Below are 10,306 nucleotides of genomic sequence, written 5' to 3'. Positions count from 1 at the left end.
CTGCTCTCCGAATATACAATGTTACAGCCTCTGATAATGGAAAGTACTTGTGTTATTTCCAAGATGGTGACTTCTATGAAAAAGCCCTGGTGGAGCTGAAGGTTGCAGGTGAGCCTCCAGGTTTGGTTCTGAGAACATTTCTCTGTAGGATCTAGAGCAGATGCAGAGTTCCTCTTCCAAAAGCACTGCAGACAATCCTGCCTGCTCACTAGCAATTGTCTGCACTGCCTTCCAACTTAGCTTCTCTGAGGCCCTTAAGAAAGACACAGGGTTTCCTTTAGGAAGAATCCCTGCTATACCCTACATGCTCAAGTAAACAACTCCCTCCCACTGGCGACCAGAGATATAAGGGAAGTGAAGGGTGAGGGATAGGAAGCATAAGAAACCATCTCTTCAGTGACTGGTACACAGTCATTTTGGTTTAGTTTCGTAACAGATGGCTTCTGTTGTGTCTCCAAGTGCACACTACCATGGGCCCTGGGAGGTGGAATAGTGATTGTATCTGCTGCCGATGTCTTCCAATCAGTGACTCCCAGAGATATTTTTGTAGTAGAATGAGCCATGTTTCTTACTTGTTGCAGTGAGGAAGAACACACATCATGGGGAGCTGTGGCAGTATCTCAGTAAGAAGGTGTTAGAGCAGACTTAGTATACAATTTGGGTTTGTGTTAGGGAATTTCAGGAAGGGTTTATAGACTTAGCCCTCTGCTCTGGATGAGATACTGTCAGGAAGGTGTGGGGAGATGAATTCTGTGAGTGGAACCTTAATCAAGCTTATCCAGGAGGAAGGAGACTAGGATGAGACTAAAGCTGTAATTGATGAAGAGGCAGCAATTCCTCATTGCCGATGGGGGATGTTTGGTCATTGTTGTGGTTTGGACAATGTTCATGTTTTTCTCTGCACTCACACATGATGTGGGGTGTTCTTGTTTTTCCCATGATCTGTCATAGTGACAAAGTACTATTTTCTGTGTTTTGTGAAATTGTTCATGTTCAGCAGGAGGATACCAAGACCTGGTGTCAGGTTCCAGATGTCTGGGATGGCTTTTTTCTTTCTCAGTGCAATCCCTTGCCTCAGGGCTTCTGGTTGGGTTTGGTTTAAGGAGAGCTATAGAAGACAATGGTAGAAGGAAGAGAGAAGGGAGAGGTCTGGGCGCTTATTCCCTGGCTTTCTTCCTGCAAGCTACCCTCAGGCTGGCTGCATTGCCTTGCAGAAGGTCATAGCTCAACTCAGGAATGTCCTCAATCCATAAATCTCTTCTTTTATGTCTCCAGAACAGCTCCCTCTCCTCCTCCCTCTGGTAATTGGGGTGGGTGGAAATAGCCCCACTGTTACTGACCCTGGGATACTGCACTAGCCCATTTAGTTTTCTCCATCATGACCACACTTGTGTAAATAGCTCCTGAATGAAATCTTCCTTGAATTATCAAATGTGAGTCTGCCATTGATTCCCATTAAGACCCTCCCTGATACAGGAGCTCTCAAGAATTTAGGCCAATTTATCCTTCCACAGCATTGGGTTCTGATCTTCACGTTGAAGTGAAGGGTTATGAGGATAGAGGACTCCATCTGGAGTGCAGGTCCACTGGGTGGTATCCCCAACCCCAAATACAGTGGAGCAACATCAAGGAAGAGAACATCCCGGCTGTGGAAGCACCTGTGGTTGCAGATGGAGTGGGCCTGTAGCATTAGCAGCATCCGTGATCATGAGAGGCAGATCTGGGGAGGGTGTATCCTGCATCGTCAGAAATTCCCTCCTCGGCCTGGAAAAGGCAGCCAGCATTTCCATCGAAGGTCAGTACCTGCTTGGCCTCAGCTTTACTGAGTTGAGCTGTGACAGGTGATGAAGGGTTATGTGTGAGTTTCTACTGTGTGAGTCTCTGCGGTCAACATGGGTGTCTTCACCACACGTAAGGTTCAAAGCAGGGACCTGGAGGCTCCTCCCTGCTCCAGGGGAGCTTCCCCACTCCACAAAGCTGTTCATGCCACAAACATTTACTGAACATTTCCTGCCTGACAGAAAGTGTGACAGGTAATGTGAATTGGGTAAAAACGTTAAGAGAAGTTCCTTATGTAAAGTCAAATGACAAAATGGGAAAACATATATATATTTACAAACTCATAGAGAAAGCTAATCTCCTTGAAACAGAAGATTTTGAAAACTGAGTAAAAAATTTTAACAAAGGTCATGAATTGTTAATTCACAGGAAAGGAAATAACCCACAAAAGGGTGCTCATTCTCACTCATTAGAGAAACATATATAGGAAATCATTTTTCACTTATGATATTGGCAAAAATCAAAACCACACTGCCTTGCTTGATAGCACATGGCTATGGCAGGAATGTAGGAAGGCAGTGACTCTCAGTCATTTGCTCATGTCACTTGTATTTTTGGTATGCATTAGCACAACCTCTATTGGGGGATCTATCCAAACTATGTATTTATTTATCAAAAATTCCAGTTCTGGGAGTTTATCTGATAGATTAGCTTGCATTTGTATGAGATGATCCATATAAAATGTTTCTAGGGTGTTTGTTTATTTGTTTGTTTTTGAGAGGGAGTCTCATTCTGTTGCCCAGGCTGGAGTACCATGGTGCAGTTTCAGCTCACTGCAACCTCCTTCTCCTGGGTTCAAGAGATCCTTCTGCCTTAGCCTCCCCATTAACTGGGATTACAAGCATGCACCACCAGACCTGGCTGATTTTATATTTTTACTAGAGATGTGGTTTCACCATGTTGGCCAGACTAGTTTCAAACTCCAGACCCCAATTCATCTGCCTGCCTCAGCCTCCCAAAGTGCTGGGATTACAAGTGTGATTCACCATGCCCAGCCTGTAAAAAGTTTCTTACAGCATTCATTGTGATTGTACAAGGTTAGAAGCTATGCAGAAGCTTACTGATGATCAACTTCCATAAAGGAAATACTGCCTAGTTGTGAAAGAAAAAAGAGATAATTCTTTCTATATTAATATGGAAAGATCTCCAAAACACAATTTATCCAGAAAGAGCAAGATGCAGAGTGATGTGTATAGAATGTCATTTTTGGTTTAAACAAGAGGAAAAATAAGAATATATTTTAAATAACTTTTTTTAGTTCTTGACTGTGTTATTAATTTACAGTTTTAAAATTTAACAAGCAATCTTGTAACACTCACTGTACATCAGGCACTTTATTTATTTATTTAGTGACAGAGTCTCACTGTCAACCAGGCTGGAATGCAGTGGCACAATCTTGGCTCACTGTAAGCTCCGCTTCCCAGGTTGAAACGATTCTCCAGCCTCAGCCTTCCAAGTAGTTGGGATTACAGGGACATGCCACTACACTCAGCTAATTTTTGTAATTTTAGTAAACATGGGTTTTCACCATGTTGGCCAGGCTGGTCTCGAACTCCTGACCTCAAGTGATCTACCCACCTTGGCCTCCCAAAGTGCTAGGATTACAGGCATGAGCCACTGCACCCAGCCCATCAGGCCCTTTATAAGTACTAATTTAATTTTTCTAACTTCAGGAGATGGGTATTACCATTACCCTCATTTTGTAGATTAGACCACTACAAACAGAGGTTATGTAAGTAGTCCAACATCACACTGCTGGTCACAAGCGGGAGCCAGCATTTAAACCCATGCCCTCTGACTCCACAGTTTATATCCCTAAGCATCATATTAAGTGGACTAAGGAGAAGTTAATAGAGGGAGGGAGGGAGAACTGGGTGGTTGAGAGAGTTGCATGACTTCATGTATTTATAGTTTTTGAACGATGTAAATGTGTTACTGGTTGAAAAAATATTTAGAAAAAAATGAGTATGACTCTGCTCAAGTTAATTTCCATATGAGAGGCAGACATCTCAAGATAAGTGATAGTAGTAGCTTGTAGTGAGGGTTTACCAAAGTCTTCTCTATAGTCCTCTGAGACTTTAGGAAGAGAACGCTTATTTAACCTCATGAGACAGATTCACTGCCCCTGACCTGGGCTAAAGAGCTAGAACTTGGGGTGCTGAGGCTAGGGAGGCTGAGTGCACCAGCGCCCATGACCCACAGCTCTCCCTTTCGTAGATCCCTTCTTCAGGAGCACCCAGTCCTGGATCGCAGCCCTGGAAGGGACCCTGCCTATCTCGCTGCTGCTTCTTGCAGGAGCCAGTTACTTCTTGAGGCAACAGCAGAAGGAAAAAATTGCTCTGTCCAGGGAGACAGAAAGAGAGCGAGAGATGAGAGAAATGGGATATGCTGCCACAAAGCAGGAAATAAGCCTAAGAGGTATCCAAAGTGAACAGAGAATCTAAGCCCCAGGCTTGCATGCCCAGCCTGAAGATCTCACCCCCATCCTCACTCTGGCATTGCATCATGTTTAAGGTTTATTTTCCCGAAACTCCCCTCACCCATAACTGTTCTTTTTTTTTTTTTTTCTTTTTTTGTTTATTTTCCAGAGAAGCTCCAGGAAGAACTCAGTAATTTCCCATTCCCCAGGAGATCCAGGCATGTCTTCCTATCCCCTCCTTGAGGGCCTTGATAACTCTTCCTTCCCTGTTCATTCCATTGCAGAGAGGAGTAAAATCTAGCACATGGCTCGTGAGTGGCTCTGACATTTTCTCTGAATTTGAATCTATGACTGTCTCTCCTCGGATATTTTCCAGTCTACAAATCTTTGTCCAGGTTTGAAAAGTGGTCCTGGATCTCTTTACTCAGGAAAAGAAAATAACTGTGGCACTTTGGAGAAACTCCCCGGAAGGAGTCTCTCTCTCTCTTCTTCTATCTTTCTCATTCTTGGAAAAAAAAAAGTCTTCAATCTCTTTGTACTAGGGGCCACAGACTTTTATGCCTTAAAAAACCCTGAGGAAATCCAGGGGTGCACTTCAAAAGGAAGAGGGAAGAGAAGGATGAGGTGCATTTTCTATGGCAGGAAACTTACTTGTTGTTTTCCATAATCTAGAGGATGTTGAAAGGAAAACAAGAATGGAAGATTTAAGAGACAAGAAAATTAGAAAAGAGAGAGGGAGAAAAGTGTGTCTAATAAAGTGGAGTAACTACAGTGGCTCAGTTGGTACAAATTTATTATAACTGCATCAAAAACTAGTCCCTGAAGTTGTTCATTAAATTTCCCAAATTCTTTTTAGAGCAAGGTAGGAAATGATACAGATTGAGAAGGATGGATCTTGTACTCCTAGACATTCGCGTATAGACATGGTGACACCTATGCCCAGGTACAGGAGTATAGACAGATTCAAAATAGATTGGCAGGACTCCATTGGGAAGGAACTCTCACAGTGACTGCCTTGCCACTAGCATCCAGCCAATGTTCCCAGACTGGATATTAAGAAGAAGAGGTGAAGAGAGAATTGAGCATGCAGAGTGAGACTGGAGGGAAGGGTGAAATGGTCAAAAAGAAATATTAGATGGATGCAAAAAGAAGCAGAAAGGGCCAACACAGAAAAGACAGAGTTCAGGTGACATCTCTACCTTTCTGTTATTGTAGGAGGAGAGACGTCTCCTCCTACATGGTGAGTGAGCCTGATGCTCTCTGAGTTTGCTGGATTATGGGCCATGAATATTTTAACCTTTATTCTGCTGTGACTCATTAATGTTCTCAGTTGGATTAATCAGATCTAACCCGAAGACTCTATTTTGCATGTTGAGGGGGTGACTTCTGCTTTTCTGGAGCCTCTGAGAGACTCCTGACCCTGCACATGCCCAGGCAAAGCCTGGCCATGCAGCCTGCACCCCTCATGGCACAGGGAGCCAAGTCTGACATTGTTTAGAAGGTGCCACCTCTTATCCATCAGAGCTGTAGAGGAGGGAAGCTGAACCCTGGAAGAGACTCTGAAGAAAAGCAGAGAAAACGTGTAGTGAAAGGAGAATGGAGTGTGGAAAAGAACAAAAATACTGACCTATTTCTTATCTGTGTCTCCTTCCTTTCAGAATGGAAAATGGCCCTTTTCAAGCCTGGTGAGTAAATCACTGTATGTTCCCTGGACCAACAACCTGAGGGACCATATGCCTTTTTCCTCCTCCAACTCTTGTGATTTGGGGGAGAAAAGTTGCCTTGACTTCCTTCGTGGATAGGAAGACACATGAAGGGTGGAGGTGAGGAGAAGGAGACACACACTGAGTGATACTGCAGGAAGAGTGAGGATGGAAATGCCAAGGAGAGGAGGCAATGCCTGCCCAAAGAACTTTGTCCTTCCCAGGCTTCCCATGTCTCCTACTGACTGTGTCTCCTCAAAGGTTTTAATGCTTCTGAGTTTTGGGCTCCACATTTTTAAATGATGTTTGCAAACTGTGTTTTGTGGAGGTTGATGTGAAGACTGAAGCAATAATAAATATGCATTGGTCAAAAACCTAGTAAGAAAGAGATGAGTTCAAACTGCGTGGTTGAAGGTGGTGTGCGGAAAGGAGGGTTAAGGGAAAGCAACAAGGAAAAGTGCAGTACCCCCATGGTTCCCAACAGTGGGCAGCTGTCTCCACCCCTAGCCTGCGAGGGCTAGGAAAAGGAGGCAGTTACTGGAACCCAGAGAAAGAGATAGCTCAAAGATAGGGCTTCCTGAGAAGAATCGAATCGTCAGGCCTTGTTAGAACAGCACTAGCTGCTGCTGGCAGGGAGGAAGCAGGAAATTAAACGATGTGTCTCTCCTTTCTTTCTCCTTCCAATCTCCTATCAGGGCCTCCCGTTGGCCAAACCCAATGGCAAACCAAAGGACAGGGGAGCCCAGTGGCACTGTTCTTAAAGGACAGATTCCTGGGGCCCAGAAGAGGGTGGAGAAAGCTGAAAGGTGGAGAGTGAATCTGGGGCATCTAAGGCCCCACATATAGCCCAGCACAGAGATGGCCTTGCAGCTATTAGAACATCAGGAGCTTCCTTCATGCCCTGCTGTGGGCTGAGTAAATAACATGATTGCCTTAAACAGCGCTAGAGATTTGTATGTTTATCTCCATTTTTCAGGTGAGGAAATTCTTCAGATGAAGCTCCACCTTGTTAAATAAATTGGATATATGGAAAAATAGGACTGCAGAAAAGGGGAACACATTTAGCTCACGAGTGGTCGAGTGAAGATTGAAAATTAACGTCTGAGGGCCGGGCATGGTAGCCCATGCCTATAATCCCAGCACTTTGCGAAGCTGAGCCGGGCAGATCACAAGGTCAGGAGATCGAGACCATCCTGGCTAACACGGTGAAACCCCATCTGTACTAAAAATACAAAAAAAAAAAAAAATTAGCTGGGCATGGTGGTGGGCACCTGTAGTACCAGCTACTTGGGAGGCTGAGACAGGAGAATGGCGTAAATCTGGGAGATGGAGCTTGCAGTGAGCCGAGATTTCACCACTGCACTCCAACTTGGGCAGCAGAGCAAGACTCTGCAAAAAAAAAAAAAAAGAAAATTAACCTCTGAGTATAAAGCATCAGTGGGCAGAACAGTGTGGGGAGGGAAACAACAAAAATGTAGAAGGAGGATCCTTGTTGCTTCTTGAGGCCGCATCAGGGTATTAGGTTAGCCAGATACTGACCTTACTTTCATTTCGCCTCTGGTCACAAGACCCCTGGGGCTTTCACCAATGACACTGATGAGAGAATCACATTCAGGGCAGGCTAGGGACCTGAGGTTCTGGAAGGACCTCCTCAGCATGGCCCAGGCCTTGCATGCTCAGGTTCTGAAATCCAGGAAAAATGACTGACCCCATGGACACCTCCTCAAACTCTCTGCAGCGGATGTGATTCTGGATCCAGACACGGCAAATGCCATCCTCCTTGTTTCTGAGGACCAGAGGAGTGTGCAGCCTGCTGAGGAGCCCCATGACCTACCAGACGACCCTGAGGGATTTGAATGGCGTTACTGTGTGCTTGGTGTGAAAACCTCACATCAGGGAGACATTACTGGGAGGTGGAAGTGGGGGACAGAAAAGAGTGGCATATTGGGGTGTGTAGTAAGAACATGGAGAGGAAAAAAGGTTGGGTCAAAATGACACCAGAGAATGGATACTGGACCATGGGGCTGACTGATGGGAATAAGTATCAGGCTCTCACTGAGCCCAGAACCAACCTGAAACTTCCTGAGCCCCTAAGAAAGTGGGGATCTTCCTGGACTATGAGACTGGAGAGATCTCATTCTACAATGCCACGGATGGATCTCATATCTACACCTTTCTGCATGCCTCTTTCTCTGAGCCTCTGTATCCTGTATTCAGAATTTTGATCTTGGAGCCCACTGCCCTGACCATTTGCCCAACACCAAAAGAAGTAGAGAGTTCCCCGGATCCTGACCTAATGCCTGATCATTCCCTGGAAACACCAGTGACTCCGGGCTTAGCTAATGAAAGTGGGGAGCGTCAGGCTGAAGTAACATCTCTGCTTCTCCCTGCCCAGCCTGGAGCTGAGGGTCTCCCCCTCCACAACAACCAATCAGAACCATAAAGCTACAGGCACACACTGAAGCACTTTACTGATATTCATTCGATTATTCCATAGGACAGTTGCTTGAGTTTGGTGCCACCTTATTGTCCCCTTTATGCAAATAAGGAGACTGGGGTGTAGAAAAGTGTATTGACTTTACAAAGTAGACATGACTAGTGAACGACAGAGCTGGAATCTGAACAACAATAACTAACATTAATGGAGAACTTAAAATGTTCTGAGTGCTGTGTTATGGGCTTCGGTGAGTGTCAGTCCTTTAATCCTCACAACACCCCATTGGGTAGTCTCATTTTGCAAGTATGAAAGCTGAGGCAGGGCAACATTAAGTAACTTACATAACTCATACGGTAATTTGTGCAGTTGGGAGATGGTCAGCCTCAGTCCCTGGCTAATTGCCCATTCTTTTCCAGCCTGATTTTTCCCCCTTGGGAAGAACCTCCATGTAGCCCTGAGGTTCCCTTCCCAGGGCAGCTCCAGGATAGAGATCACTGTGGATGGTTGTGGAGTTGACACCTCTATTGACTCCTTTCCAGCTGATTGTCAGAGCCTTAGACCAAGCAGTCCTTGGAGTGGCTCTGCAGAGTGTCTTTGTTGAGAGAATAACGTTATAGTTCCCACATGGCCTGTGACTTGGAAAGAGACTAGAGGCCACACTCAATGGGGCACAGATGTGTGCCCACCCAACAAATGTGATAAGTGATCGTGCAGCCAGAGCAAGGCTTCCTACAGTCAAGATTTCTAGGCAGAACAAATACCCTAAATATCCTCTGTGATATAAGTAATTTGGATGAAGGAAGCTAGAAGAATTACAGGGATGATTTTAATCCCGCTATGGACTCAGTCTCCTGGAAAAGGATCTGTTCACTCCTGATCATTGGTGGATGTTAAACCCATATTTCTTTCAACTGATGCCTGCTAGGGAAAACTGCTCCTCATTATTATCACTATCATTGCTCACCACTTTATCCCCTCTACTTGGCAAGTGCTTGTTAAGCTCTAGTTGTTCAATAAATGTGTTAATAATGCTGACTCCTCAACTTGGCTTTTTCTAGACTATGGTGTCTACTCAGTACAGTAGAGTATTCTGCTCACCCACTGTACTCACCACAGTCTCAGTTTACCTCACTGCAGCATTTTCACAAAATCCTTATTGGATGCATCTTCTATTGCTGCCATCTGAATTACTGGAAATTCATAGACTTAAAGCAACACAAATGTATTATCTCACTGTTCTGTAGGTGAGAAGTCAGTCCCACAGGGATCTCAATAGGCTAGAATCAAGGTGTCTGCAGGGTGGATTCCTTTCTGCAGTCTCTAAGGAAGAAACTGTTTCCTTGCTTATTCAGATTGTTGGCAGAATCAGTTCCTTTCATTTATAGGACTGAGGTCCCAGTTGTTTCCTGGTTTATAGCTAAGGGCTGTACCCACTTCTAGAGGCTGCCACACTCTGCCTCCTAGCTCCCTTCCTCCATCTTCAAAGTAGCAACACTACATTGAGGCTCCTCTCCTGGTTCTTTTTCTCCATTATATTGCTCTGATTCTTTTAACTTCTCCTTTTTTTCCTTCATTTTATTTATTTATTTATTTTTGATAGGGATTTGCTCTGTCACTCAGGATGAAGTGCAGTAGCGTGATCTCGGCTCACTGCAAACTGTCCCCTGGGCTCAAGCAATCCACCTACCTCAGCTTCCCGAGTAACTGGGACCACAGCCCACATCACCATGCCTGGGTATTTTTTTTGTAGAGACAGGATCTTGCCATGTTGCCCAGGCTAGTCTCAAACTCCTGAGCTCAAGCAGTCTGTCCACCTTGGTCTCCCAAAGTGCTGGGATTATAGGCGTGAGCCACCGCGCACAGTACACCTTTTACTTTTAAAGACTCCTGTGATTTGACTGAGTCCAC

The 10,306-nt window shown here is 44.9% G+C and overlaps 1 pseudogene across 1 annotated transcript in view; it reads left to right on the top strand.

Moving 5' to 3' along the window:
• Positions 1–9,436, top strand: part of LOC105529363 — a 17,641-nt pseudogene extending 8,205 nt beyond the window's left edge. Inside the window, exons 3-7 of the transcript XR_001004499.1 lie at positions 1,515–1,795; positions 4,057–4,257; positions 4,428–4,448; positions 5,917–5,943; positions 6,938–9,436. The product of XR_001004499.1 is annotated as a butyrophilin subfamily 3 member A3-like (transcript). The remainder of the gene's footprint in view (positions 1–1,514; positions 1,796–4,056; positions 4,258–4,427; positions 4,449–5,916; positions 5,944–6,937) is intronic.
• Positions 9,437–10,306: the final 870 nt, after the last annotated feature.

The sequence above is a fragment of the Mandrillus leucophaeus genome, unplaced genomic scaffold (assembly GCF_000951045.1).
Source record: "Mandrillus leucophaeus isolate KB7577 unplaced genomic scaffold, Mleu.le_1.0 Scaffold760, whole genome shotgun sequence".
Lineage (NCBI taxonomy): Eukaryota > Metazoa > Chordata > Mammalia > Primates > Cercopithecidae > Mandrillus > Mandrillus leucophaeus.
The sequence above is the reverse complement of the archived record's forward strand: the minus strand, read 5'-3'. Positions and strand labels throughout refer to the sequence as shown.